This window comes from Jaculus jaculus, chromosome 13 (genome assembly GCF_020740685.1).
Source record: "Jaculus jaculus isolate mJacJac1 chromosome 13, mJacJac1.mat.Y.cur, whole genome shotgun sequence".
Lineage (NCBI taxonomy): Eukaryota > Metazoa > Chordata > Mammalia > Rodentia > Dipodidae > Jaculus > Jaculus jaculus.
The window spans coordinates 15,436,534-15,450,471 of NC_059114.1; the positions used below are offsets into that span (position 1 = coordinate 15,436,534).

General features: G+C 45.7%; 1 non-coding gene across 1 annotated transcript; it reads left to right on the forward strand.

The window, feature by feature from the left end:
• Positions 1–13,082: 13,082 nt before the first annotated feature.
• LOC123454394 lies at positions 13,083–13,245 on the forward strand. The gene has a single exon (XR_006633359.1). It is a non-coding gene; the product is annotated as a U1 spliceosomal RNA (small nuclear RNA).
• Positions 13,246–13,938: the final 693 nt, after the last annotated feature.

Consider the following 13,938-nt stretch of genomic DNA (forward strand, 5'->3'; position numbering starts at 1 on the left):
AGCTCTCACGGAGCTGGCTGAGGACTTTGTTGATCACAGCCCATCTCTTTCCTCTCTCTTCTCTGCCCCTCCACAGATAACACCAACAGCCCTGTGTGATAAAGTTCCGCAGGTCAACCAAACTCCATCACTAAGCCTGCTTTTTAGGAAATCTGGTCTGTTGGATAAAGGCTTCACAACCTTTAAAGACGACGGTTTAGGGCTGTAGAGATGGCTAAGTGGTTAATGCACTTGCCTGCAAAGCCCAAGGAGCCAGATCCGATTCCCCAGGGCCCACATAAACTAAATGCACAAGGTGGTGTATGTGTCTGGAATTGGTTTGCAGTGGCTGGAGGCCCTAGCATGCCCATTCTTTCTATATATCTGCCTCTCTCTAATCAAATGAGTAAAAACATTTTTTAAACTTATTTATTTGAGAGTGACAGGCAGGGAGAGACTGTTATGGAATGAACCTCCTGACAACAATACGAAGGAGCTGGTATTATTATTATTATATTATTATCATTGTTATTATTCTATTTGCAGATGGAGAAACTTAGGTGCAGAAAGGGTCGAGGATTTACCCAGAGATATACTTGGTATGCAGCAGAACCCAGATTCAAACCCCATAGTCACGAGTAAAGTCTGTTGCCTTGGCTACTATAGTACACCGTCCACTGAGCTCTGGTCAAGCCCGGGATCCAGCTCAGGGTGGGTGAGTGTGCAGGTGTGTGAACGGGAGGTGCATGTGCTTGTGAGGTCATACACACGGATGTGTGTTTTCATGTAGTCACTGTGAGCCCGGCTATAGAGCCATGTTCTATATGTCAGTCTCTTTTTAAATTTTTAATTATTATTTTAAAAATATTTATTTATTTGTGAGAAAGAGAGAGAAATAGGCAGGGAGAGAGAAAGGGCACGCCATGGCCTCAAGCCATTGCACATGAACTCCAGATGTGTGTACCCCCTTGTACACCTGGCTTATGTGGGTCCTGGAGAATCGAACCTCGGACCTTTGGCTTTGCAGGCAAACACCTTAACCGGTAAGCCATCTGTCCAGTCCTACATGTCAGTCAGTCTCTTGCTCTGCTGGTGTGATAGTATCAGAGGTAGGCATGTGCCCAATGTACGCCCAATAACTCACTTCACACACCTCCCCTTAGTACACAGGGCGCATGAGTGTCCAGGAAGAACAAGATTTGGGTTTCAAAGCCAAACTACTCTAGCCCAGGCTGACCTGGAATTCACTATGAAGTTTCAGGCTGGCCTCGAACTCACAATGATTCTCTTACCTCTACCTCCCAAGTGCTAGGATTAAAGGTGTACACCACCATCCCTGGCTCAGCACCCCCCACTTTTTTTCTTCAAGGTAGGGTTTCACTCTAGTCCAGGCTGACCTGGAATTCACTATGTAGTAGCGATCCTCCTACCTCTGCCTCCCGAGTGCTGGGATTAAAGACGTGTGCCACCAGGCCTGTATAGCATCCACCCCCCCCCCACCTTTTAAAGGCAGGGTTTCAAGTAGGTGGGGTTGACCTTGCAATCCTAATCCTCCTTTCGAACTGTCATTTTTGTATTCCCACCACATCTGTCTCCTGAGCGCAGGTCAGGTCTGGACTCCTGGGACATCAAGCTCTCATCTAGCCAGTGCTGGCATATGGAGGATGGAAGTCAGGCGGTCAGACAGGAGGCAGTGACCCTAGCTAGCCTTTGGTCCAATCTGACCTCCCATGGGCTAAGCTAATATCTCCTCCTATCGTGGAGACCATATACTTATGACTAAGAGAAGGATGTAGGGCTGGGGAACGTAGCTTAGCAGCAGAGTGCTTACCTAAAATTCATGAGGCTCTGGGTTCAATCCTCAGCACCAGGCCAAAGAAAGAAAAAGAAAGGAGCTGGGGACTGGAGAGATGGCTCAGCAGTTATGTGCTTGCCTGTGAAGCCTAAGGACCCTGGTTTGAGGCTCGATTCCCCAGGACCCACGTTAGCCAGATGCACAAGGGGGCGCACGTGTCTGGAGTTAGTTTGCAGTGGCGGGAGGCCCTGGTACGCCCATTCTCTCTCTATCTGCCTCTTTCTGTCTGTCACTCTCAAATAAATAAGTAAAAATAAACAAAAATTTAAAAGAAAAAAGAAAGGAGCTGGAAAGATGGGTTAATGGTTAAGGCGTTTGCCTGCAAAGCCAAAGGACCGCAGTTCAATTCCCCAGGACCCACGTAAGCCAGATGCACAAGGTGGCACATGTGTCTGGAGTTTGCTGGAGGCCCTGGCATGTCCATTCTCCTCTCTATCTGCCTCTTTCTCTCTGTCAAATAAATAGAAATAAAAAATCCTTAAAAAAAGAAAAAAAGGAAAAGAAAGGAACAAAGAGTTCCAGGTATGGTGGAATCATTCCTATAATTCTAACACTTAGCAGGCAGAGGCAGGTGGATCAGATACTTGAGGCTCAACCAGTAAGGTGCTTGCTTGCAAAGCCTAATGGTCCAGGTTCAATTCCCCACTATCCACCTAAAGCCAGATGCACAAAGTGGCGTATGTGTCTGGAGTTTGTTGCAGTGGCAAGAATCCCTAGCACTCCCATTCTTTCTCTCCTCCCCACATCTCTCTTGCTGCTTGCATATAAATGCATAAAAATATTAAAACAAAAAAGAATTTAAGGGCCAGGCATGGTGGTGCACACACCTTTAATCCCAGCATTTGGGAGGCAGAGGTAGGAGGATCACTGTGAGTTCAAGGCCACCCTTGAACTCATAGGATCCTCTTACCTCTACCTCCTGCTTGCTGGGACTAAAGGCGTGCACCACCACACCTAGCTCTTTTTAAAAAAATATCTATTGAGAGAAAGAGGCAGATAGAAAATGGACACACCAGGTCCTCAAGCCACTGCAAGCGGACTCCAGACGCATGTGCTACCTCGTACATCTGGCTTATGTGAGTCCTGGGGAATTGAACCTGGGTCCTTAGGCTTCGCAGGCAAGCGCCTTAACCACTAAGCTATCTCTCCAGTCCTAAAAACTCTTTTTTTCTTTAATATATTTTATTTATTTATTTATTTGAGATAGAGAAGGAGAGAGAGAGAGAGAGAGGGAATAGGGAATGAACAAACCAGGGCCTCCAGCCATGGTAATACACTCCAGAGGCATGCATCCCGTTGTGCATCTGGCTTACGTGGGTCCTGGGGAACCGAACGGGGATCCTTTCAGCTTTGGCAGGTAAACGCCTTAACTACTAAGCCATCTCTCCAGCCCCCGACTGTTTTATGCAGGCATGTGCTGCATGAATCTTGTTGCGTATTCACAAGAGAATAAATATGTCAGGATTTACAGGTGGTCAGATTTTCTGGGAATGGACGTTTCTCGTTTTGCAGAAAGAAACACAAGTCAGAAAGTGAATGTGATAGAGCAGCAAGCTCGAAGAGGAAAATGGGAGGTTCAAAAGGCAGCCAATGGTTCTGTCTTCAAGGCAGACAGAAGCAGCGACCGCCAGGAAGGCTGGCGTAGCCTCCTCCCAGGGTGGAAATGAAGTGTTTTCCTAAAAGCAAAAAGGAAAACCGTGGTTAAAACCAAGCCATGACTTTAGGTCTCTGACTCCAAGACAGCGTTTGTTTAGTGAGTAAAGGCCCTTAATTTGTACCTAGGTGTTATGAATCTTAAAGTCTTACTAGACATTCTTTCTTGACCTAAGTGTGTGAAATGAAAGTAATAATTACAAGTGAGGCCTCAACGTGCACCGTCACTTTAAAGATGTATGCATTTTTGGTATTTTTAGTGATCTCTTTCTACATATATGTTTAGAAAGACAGTGGCAGGGTATGTTTATCACTGACATATATTTTTTATTTATTTTTTCTTTTTAATGTAGGGCCTCACTGTAGCCTAGGCTGATCTGGAATTCAGTATGTAGTCTCAGGGTGACCTCAAACTCATGGCGATCCTTCCTACCTCTGCCTCCCGAGTGCTGGGATTAAAGGTGTGTGCCACCATGGCCAGCTCAATATTTTATTTATTTATTTGAGAGAGAGAGAGAGAGAGAGAGAGGGAGAGAAGAGGGAGAGAATGGGTATGCTAGGGCCTCTAGCCACTACAAATGAACTCCAAATGTATGTACCAACTTGTGCATCTGGCTTACATAGGTCCTGGGGAATCAAACCTGGGTCCTTTGGCTTTGTAGGCAAGCACCTTAACCTTTAAGCTATCTCTCCAGTTATCATAATTTATTTATTTATTTGAGAGAGAAAGAGGCAAATAGTTAGAGAGAGAAAGAGAGAATGGGTGTTCCAGGGCCTCTAGCCACTGCAAATGAACTCCAGATGCATGCGCCACCATGTGCATCTGGTTTACGTGGCTCCTGGGGAATTGAACATAGGTCCTTTGGCTTTGCAGGCAAGCACCTTAACTACTGAGCTATCTTCCCAGTTATCATTGATATATTTAGTCAGAGCTCTTGGTTGGGACAAAACCGATACAATAAAAAACTTCATAGTAGCAGGTCCCACATAAGCCAGATGCACATGGTGGCACATGCGTCTGGAGTTCATTTGCAGTGGCTAGAGGCCCTGGTGTGCCCATTGTCACTCTCTCTCTCCCCACCCTTATTTCTGTCTCTGAAAAATGAGGTGGGGAGGGTTTGGAGAGATGTCTTAGTGGTTAAAGCGTGTTTGCCTGCAAAGCCAAAGGACCTCAGTTTGATTCTCCAGGACCCACGTAAGCCAGATGCACAAGGGGGCGCATGTGTCTGGAGTTGGTTTGCAATGGCTGGAGGCCCTGGCACACCCATTCTCTCCCTCTTTCTCTCTATCTCTTTCAAATTGATAAAGGCGCTTGCCTACAAAGCCTAAGGACCCGGGTTTAATTCTCCAGCACCCACAAAAAGTCAGATGTACAAGGTGGTGTATGCATCTAGTATTTGTTTGCAGTACCTAGTGGCTCTGGTGTGTCCATTTTCTCTCCCTCTTTCCCTCTCTCTCAAATAAACAAAATATTTTAAGAAATCGACAGCAGTAATAATTATGCCAGTGGTCATGGTGGTGCATGCCTGTAACCCCAGCACTTGGGAGGTGGAAGCAGGAAGACCAGGCATTCAGGATCACCTTGGCTCACATATAAGTCTGAGGCCAGCCTGGGCTTCGTGAAACCCAGTCTCAAAACAAACAAAACCAACAATTATCATCATTATTCCTTACTGGCTCACACGGATCCGTGAATGACAGCGTGTCAGCATTCTAGTCTATACAGGGTAAGGAGTGAAATTAAGCGGCTTCTTTCTAAATCCTGAGCTCTTAGCTTTTCTGTGAACTATTACCTTGAGCTGGCCTATCACTCAAAACAGCCAGTTTCCTGCCAAAGACGATGCCCTGAGCCTTCTAAAGGGCTGCCTTGCAAGACCGTAACCAGTGTGGGGTGGCCGTCGTCATTCGGATGCTAGAAGACAGCCGTTTATGATTATTAGCCTTAAGGCTGGTCCTAGAGGGTCACGTGGATCCAGGAGGTCGGACGTGAAGGGAAGTCCAATGCATGGATCAGTGGATTCAGGGCCAGGATTCCTTGTCATCCCATCTCTCCACCCACCAGGAGTGATGGCAAGAGGCTGTGCCACAGAGGGGCGTGCTAGGACTGACTTCCTGTTCTGCCACTAACCAGGTGTTTGTGTCCTTGAATAAACTCCTTTCATGTCTACCAGTCTCAAGTTCCACATCAATTAAATGGGTATAATAGCATCTTCCTCAGAGGGTTATGGGAGTTGTTGTTTTTTTGTTTTGTTTTTTCAAGGTAGTGTCTCACTCTAGCCCAGGCTGACCTGGAAGACCTAGAATTCACTATGTAGTCTCAGACTGGCCTTGAACTCATGGTAATCCTCTTACCTCTGCCTCCCCAGTGCTGGGATTAAAGGCGTGCGCCACCATGCCTGGCTTTTCTTTCGGTTTTGCAAGGTAGGGTCTCACTCTAGCCCAGGCTGACCTGGAATTCCTTCTGTGGTCTCAGGGTGGCCTTGAACTCACTACACCTGGCTTGATAATTCTTGTAAAACAAAACCTACCTACTTAGCTGGGTATGATGGCTCCCCTGTGCAATCCCAGGATTTGGGAGGCTGAGGCAGGAGGATTGCCACAAGGCTGAGGCCAAGTAGAGCTATAGAGTGAGACCTTGTCTCAAAATAAATAACCCGGGCGTCATGGTGCATACCAGATAATCCCAGCACATGGGAGGCAGAGGTAGGAGGATCACTGTGAGTTCGAGGCCAACCTGAGACTCCATGGGTGAATTCCAGGTCAGCTTGGGCTAGAGTGAGACCCTGCCTCGAAAAATAATACTAAACAAATAATGAGTTACTTTCCACCCAGTTGCTCCTGTTCCCAGATGGCTCTCTGATTTCCACATTATCTTCTTCCCCCAGGTGGGGGGAGCTCAGCAAGGGCAAGCAGAGATGGATAAGCACCTGTTGCCTTTTGCAGTCAGCCTGCTGGGGTCTCTTGCCCCTTTTCTCTGTGGCAATAGCACAAAATGAGCATTGACTACAGGCTTCCCAAGTTCAAGTCCCATCTCAGCCACTCTCTTCCTATCCTCCTTGTCACCCTAAATCCCTGTGATCCTTCCCTCCCCCTTCACGTGAACTAGGCACCTCTCTCCCTGTTTAAGGGCGCCTGGCATGTGGTTTGTTTATTCCCTGGGACTGAACCAATGAAGTTGCTGGGTGGGTCAGGCTGCTTCTGGTCTAGTCGACAGAGGGGCCCTCTCCACTCCGCTTCCCATCTGCTGAATAATTCATGACAAACAAGATGGCTGGGCCAGACCCGGGGCCTTCCCTCCTCCTGCCTGAGAAGGGAGAAAAGTTTCTAATTACAGATCAGCCGGCCTGGCTCCCAGGGGCCCCTGCGCCCTTACACACAGGGGGTATTTATGGGAAGAGAAGGGAGGGGAGGGGCTCTGTCCCAGCCCCTCTCCAGAAGGAACCCTACACTCCCTTTTGAAATTGTAACCTTGGCCAAAGTGCCGGGAGAGCCAGGAAAAGAAACTTCAAATCCATCTGCGAGATGAAAAAGGCGGTGTGGAGGGGTAGGAGAGAAGCATCCGGGGGGGGGGGGGGGAAAGCCAGGTCAGGGAGGGGATCTGGGGGAAAATCCTGGTGAGCAGGTGACAGGACATCCTGGGAAGAGATTTGCCAAAGTCCCATGGGATGCAGGCAAAGCTGAACTTCCAAAGAGGGTGTCCTGTCTCAAAATCCAAAAGCCCTTTTATAACTTCCTCATCTGTAAAATGGGCATAAACTCTGTACCTACAGCTACCTGAGGAGTTACCTGAGTTGATTACAGTGCCCAGAAGACTGCCTGATGCTCAAATTAAAGATAGTATTAGCAATTGTATAATTATATACTAGCACACATATGTATAGACATATATGCACACACACACATATATCCTATTATTTATCTATCTATCTGTATATTTCTATTCCTTTACATTATTTTTACCTTCTTGGAGAAGTCGGTACCAGAGGGTGACTGAAGGGAAGAAAAGGCTTGGGAAGGCCAGGCATGGTGGCGCACGATGTAATCCCAGCACTCGGGAGGCAGAGGTAGGAGGATCGCTGTGAGTTCGAGACCACTCTGAGACTCCATAGTGAATTCCAGGTCAGCCTGGGCTAGAGTGAGACCCTACCTCAAGAAAACAAAACAAAACAAAAAAGAAGAAGAAGGAAAGAAAGAAAGAAAGAAGGAAGGAAGGAAGGAAGGAAGGAAGGAAGGAAAGACTTGGGAGGTAGTTTGGCATAGCAAGTCACAATAAGGACCCTTTGGGCTGGGGTTTCCTCTGTGGTAGAACACCTCTCTAACATGCACAAGGTTCTGGGTTCCATCTCCAGCACTCTCTTCAAAGAAAAAAATAATCCCAGTATGTTATATATAGTTTTTGAAACAGTGTCTCTATATAAGTCCATTGGCCTTAAATTTGGGATCCTCTTGCTTCTACTTCCCCTGTGGAGTACTAGGCATGTGCCACCATGGCCACTTCACAATATATGTGTGTGTGTGTGTGTGTGTGTGTGTGTGTGTGTATATATATATATATATATATATAAATTTTTTTTTTTAGTTTTTTTTTTTGAGATAGGGTCTCACTCTAGCCCAGGCTGCCTTCAATTCACTATATTGTCTCAGGGTTGCCTCAAACTCATAGTGATCCTCCTGCCTTTGCCTCCCAAGTGCTGGGATTAAAGGTGTGTGCCACCATGTCTGGTAAAATATTTTATTTATTTGAGAGAGAGAGAGAGAGAGAATGGGTTTGCCAGGGTCTCCAGCCACCTTTTACATCTGGTTTACCTGGGTCATGGGGAATTGAACCTGGGTCCTTTGGCTTTGCCAACATGCACCTTAACTGCTAAGCCATCTCTCCAGCTCATCCATATACTAAAGAAATGTTAGCAAAGATGAGGAAAAAGGGGAATCCTTCTACACTGTTCATGGGAATGTGGTCTGGTCCAGCCATTGTGGAAATCAGTGGGGAGGTTCTTGAAACAGCTCAAAATAGATTTACCATATGATCGAGGTATACCACACCTAGGCATATCTCCTAAGGACTCTTCTCACTACCTTAGAGATACTTGTACAACCATGTTTATTGCTGCTCTATATATTAGCATATATATGTATATACATATATGCTATAGCTATGAAATAGAACCAGCCTAGATGTCCCTCAACAGATGAATAGATAATAAAGATGTGATACATTCACACAATGGAATTCTAGTCAGCAGTAAAGAAAATGAAATTATGAAATTTGCAGGGAAATGGATGGATCTGGAAAAGATTATACTAAGTGAGGTAACCCGGGCCCAGAAAGCCAAATGTCGCATGTTCTCTCTCATATGTGGATCCTAGCTACACATGTTTAGACTCATATGTAAGCTGGAACCAAATATTGGAAGCAGAGGCCAGTAAGCTAGAAAAAGGCTATAAGGGAGGGAGGAGAGGGAAGGACTTAAGGGGATGGTATTGTATATATGTAAGTACAAGAACAGATAACAGGGAGTGGAATGACTTAAACCAGGCCAGGGGAAGAGATTGACAAAAAGAGGGGCGGGGGAAGGGTCAATAAAATTTCAAGATAGGGCTGGAGAGATGGCTTAGCGGTTAAGGTGCTTGCCTGCAAAGCAAAAGGACCCAGGTTCGATTCCCCAGGACCCATGTAAGCCAGATGCACAAGGGGGCACATACATCTGGAGTTCGTTTGCAGTGGTTAGAGGCCCTGGCACATCCATTCTCTCTCTCTCTACCTGCCTATTTCTGTATCTTTCTCTCAAATAAATAAATAAAAATAAAATATTTTTAAAATTCAAGATATTCTGATTAAGACATATGGAAGCCTACTTTTTTGGATAATGGCACATCCAGAAGCCATAGATTGTTACTAGAAAACTTTTATTGCCAGGGATGGGATACCCTCCAGTGAGTTGTTGGCCACGGAGGTCCCTGATGCCCCCAAAACATTACAAGCTATTGCTAAGGCCCTTCATTTCCTACCAGAAACAGATGGTAAGACCCTCTTACTGAAGACTCCACATGCCTGAGTGGCAAAGTTACTGCGAAATCAAGCTGGGGCTGAGCTGAAAACCTTCTCCCTGTAAACCAGCTGACAGAAAGCTGGAGAAAGCTACACTGCGTACAGTCCTATGGGAGACAGAAGTCATCAGTGGTGAAAACAGTGGATACTGGAAGCCTCAAGTTTGGCCAGCAAGGCCAAATGACTGAACGGGTGCAATAGTGACCTGTCTGTTATGGGGGAAACCAACTACTCTCTAATTGGACTGGGGGCCTGCTCTATGGGAGGAAATACATGCCTGGTACTAAAAACCTAATCAAAAGCCTATGGCAGTGGAGATCATGAGCCTTAGGAGTATAAAGCCTGCTCTTGTCTGGATAAATGCATATATTATGCTCAAGAAACTGCTCTGCATGCACTACACTTAATGTTCATATTCATATATTAATACTACTCTCACTTTTGGTTAGAGAACCTTCTCTTTTCAGATGGTGGTGACCACTGGGATGCCTCAAAAAGGCACCATAGTGCTGAGAAGAAGTGACAGAGGAGTGTCCAGCACTGAAACATCTCTATCACACCCTCCAGGGCTCAAAGCCCATTGCAGAAGAGGTGGCAGAAAGAATTGAAGAGCCAAAGGAAGACTACGACTCCTTATAATGCAACTGACCAGACAGAAATTGGCCTCGATATCCACAACCTCACAGGGCCTGGCACTACCATCACAAGACCCTCGTAATAGGAGAAAAAGACAATGAAGCTGGACATGGTGGTGCATGCCTTTAATCCCAGCACTTGGGTGGCAGAGGTAGGAGGATTGCCATGAGTTCGAGGCTACCCTGAGAGACTACATACTGAATTCTAGGTCAGCCTGGGCTAGAATGAGATCCTACCTCAAAAAAAACAAAACAAAAAAAAAAAAAAAAGAAAAGAAAAAGAAAAAGAAAAAAGATAATGACATCAAAATAAAACAGACTAATAGAGAGAGGGAGGGTGATGGAGAATGGAGTTGTGAAGAGGAAAGTGGGGGAGGGGAGGGAATTATCATGGTTTATTGTTTGCAAGTATAGAAGTTGTCCATAAAAATTATACATTGGGGGCTGGAGAGATGGCCTAGCGGTTAAGCGCTTGCCTGTGAAGCCTAAGGACCCTGGTTCGAGGCTTGGTTCCCCAGGTCCCACGTTAGCCAGATGCACAAGGGGGCGCACGCGTCTGGAGTTCGTTTGCAGAGGCTGGAAGCCCTGGCACGGCCATTCTCTCTCTCTCCCTCTATCTGTCTTTCTCTCTGTGTCTGTCGTTCTCAAATAAATAAATAAATTTAAAAAAAAATTATACATTGGGCTGGAGAGATGGCTTAATAGTTAAGGTGTTTGCCTGTGTAGCCAAAGGACCCAGGTTCGATTCCCCAGTACCCACGTAAGCCAGATGCACAAGGGAGTGCATGCATCTGAAGTTCATTTGCAGTGGCTAGAGGCCTTGGCACACCCATTCTCTCTCTGTCTATCTTCTCTCTATCTCTCTCTCTGCTTGCAAATAAATAAATTTAAAAAATTATACATTATTGGGCTGGAGACATGGCTTAGTGGTTAAGGCGTTTGCTTGCAAAGCCAAAGAACCCAGGTTTGATTCTCCAGGGCCCACATAAGCCAGATGCACAAGGGGTACATGCATATGGAGTTTGTTTGCAGTGGCTACAGGCCCTGGTGTGCTCATTCTCTCTCTGTTTGTCTCTCTTCTCTCTATCTCTCTTGCTTTCTGCTTGCAAATAAATAAATAAAAATAAAAAAATTATGCCGGGCGTGGTGGCGCACGCCTTTAATCCCAGCATTTGGGAGGCAGAGGTAGGAGGATTGCTGTGAGTTCGAGGCCACCCTGAGACTCCATAGTGAATTCCAGGTCAGCCTGGGCTAGAGTGAGACCCTACCTCGGGAAAAAAAAAAAATTATTTTAAGGCCAGGCGAGGTGGCGCATGCCTTTAATCCCAGCAGAACTTGGGAGGCAGAGGTAGGAGGATCACCATGGGTTCGAGGCCACCCTGAGAATACAGAGTGAATTCCAGAACAGTCTGGGATAGAGTGAGACTTTATCTCAAAAAACAAAAACAAGACAAATTATTTTTAAAAAATATACATTATAGACCAGTTGACAGAAAGCTGGAAGAAGCCATTCTGCATGCAGTTCAATGGGAGAAAGAGAAATAACCAGTGAAGATACTCAACAGTGGACACTGCAAGCCTTATATTTGGCCAGTCAAATGAGCCAACAGGTGCAATAGTGGCATGTCTGCCATGGTGGAAACCAGCTGCCCTTTAATTGTACTGGAGGCCCATTCCATGGGAGGAAATACATCCCTGATACTGAAAACTTAAAACAGGGGTAGTCATGAGCCCTAGGGGTGTGTCTGCTGCTGTCTGGCTAAATGTATATACTATGTGTATCGAACTGCCCGTTAAGCACTTCTCTTTAATGTTCATACCCTTATATTAATGCTACACTCATTTTTGGTTAGAAAACCTTCTCTTTTCAGATGGCAGTGACCTTGGGATGACTCAGAGACACCATGGCGCTGAGAAGAAGTGACAGGGGAGTGCTCAGTACTGTAATATCTCTATCACACCTTCAAAGTCTCAGGGTCCATTGCAGAAGAGGTGGCAGAAAGAATGTAAGAGCCAAAGGAAGGGTAGGACTCCTTACAACGTGCTCCCCCAAGACACAAAATGGCCTGGATATCCATGACCTCACAGTACCTGACACTACCTACACAAGACCATCATAAGAGGAGGAAAAGATCATGACATCAAAATAAAAGAGAGAGCCAGATGTGGTAGCGCACACCTTTAATCCTAGCACTCGGGAGGCAGAGGTCAAAGGATCTCCATGAGTTCAAGGACACCCTGAGACTACATAGTGAATTTCAGGTCAGCCTGGGCTAGAGCGAGACCCTACCTCGAAAAACCAAATAAATAAATAAATAATAATAATAATAATAAAGAGAGAGACTGATTGAGAGGGGAAAACATATGATGGAGAGTGAAGTCTCAAAAGGGAAAGTGGGGGCAAGAAGGGGATTACCATGGGATATTGTTTACAAGTATGGAAGTTGTCAATTAAAAAAATTAAAAAAAAAAAAAAAAGAAGAGGAGGGCTGGAGAGATGGCTTAGTGGTTAAGGCGTTTGCCTGTAAAGCCAAAGAATCCTGGTTCAATTCTCCAGGACCCACGTAATTCAGATGCACAAGGGGGCTCATGCATCTGAAGTTCGCTTGCAGTGGCTAGAGGCCCTGGCGTGCCCATTTTCTCCCTCTCTCTCTCAAATAAATAAATAAATAATTTTAAAAGAAAAAAGAAAAAGAAGAGAGGGCTGGAGAGATGGCTCAGTAGCTGAAGGGCTTGCCTTCAAAGCCCAAGGACTCAGGATCGATTCCTGATACTCACATGAGCCAGATACACAAGGTGGTTCATGTTTGTTTGCAGTGACGCTGGCACACCCATTCTCTATCTGTCTCTCTCTCAAATAAATAAATGAAATATTAAACACACACACACACACACACACACACACACACACACACTTACCTGGAAGAGGAGATACCACGATCATCACGGTGGTTTTCCCTGAGTGAGGCTTATCCATTGCACTCAACTGTGCTGACCCGTACGATTTCCCCAACTGTCGGAAACTCCACTGCATAATTTGTGGTAGCTGGGGACTGCGTTCATACACTCCCCTATCAGTGGTAGAGTAGTTACCTAGCATGCACAAGGCCCTGGGCTTATTCCCCGGTACAGATAGATGATTGATATGTGATAGATAGATGGATAGATAGACAGATACATAGATGATAGATAGATAGATGATAAGTAGATATATGATAGATAGATGATAAATAGATAGATGATAAATAGGTAGGTAGATAGATGATAAATAGGTAGATAGATGATAGACAGAGATAGATAGATGATAGATAGATAGATAGATGATAGATAGATAGATAGATAGATAGATAGATAGATAGATAGATAGTTAAGAGACCCAGGATTAGGTTGCCTGGGTTCAAGCCTCAACTCTGCTTTTTACTAGCTATGTAATTGGCACAGCAGCAGTAGCTCTGTGAGCATAATAAACAATGGCATCGCAGTCAGTGAGGAGTGAGGAACTAAATGGACAAGGTCTCTCCCTCATGGAAACTCACAATCGGACAGAAAGGTTCTGCCAATCATGGGCACTGCGTGCGTGCAGGTGCTATGCATGCTGAGGCCCGGCCCTCAACTCAGCCCCACCGCCCACTTTCCGCATGAAGTGGCTCAGGCTCCAGGTCAGAAGCAGAGCAGAGATCACTCCACACTGCCCTGACCCGCTCACTACCACGTCAACAGAAAAAGCCAGACAGCGCTGAGTGCACTGGAAATCACCCGATTTCACT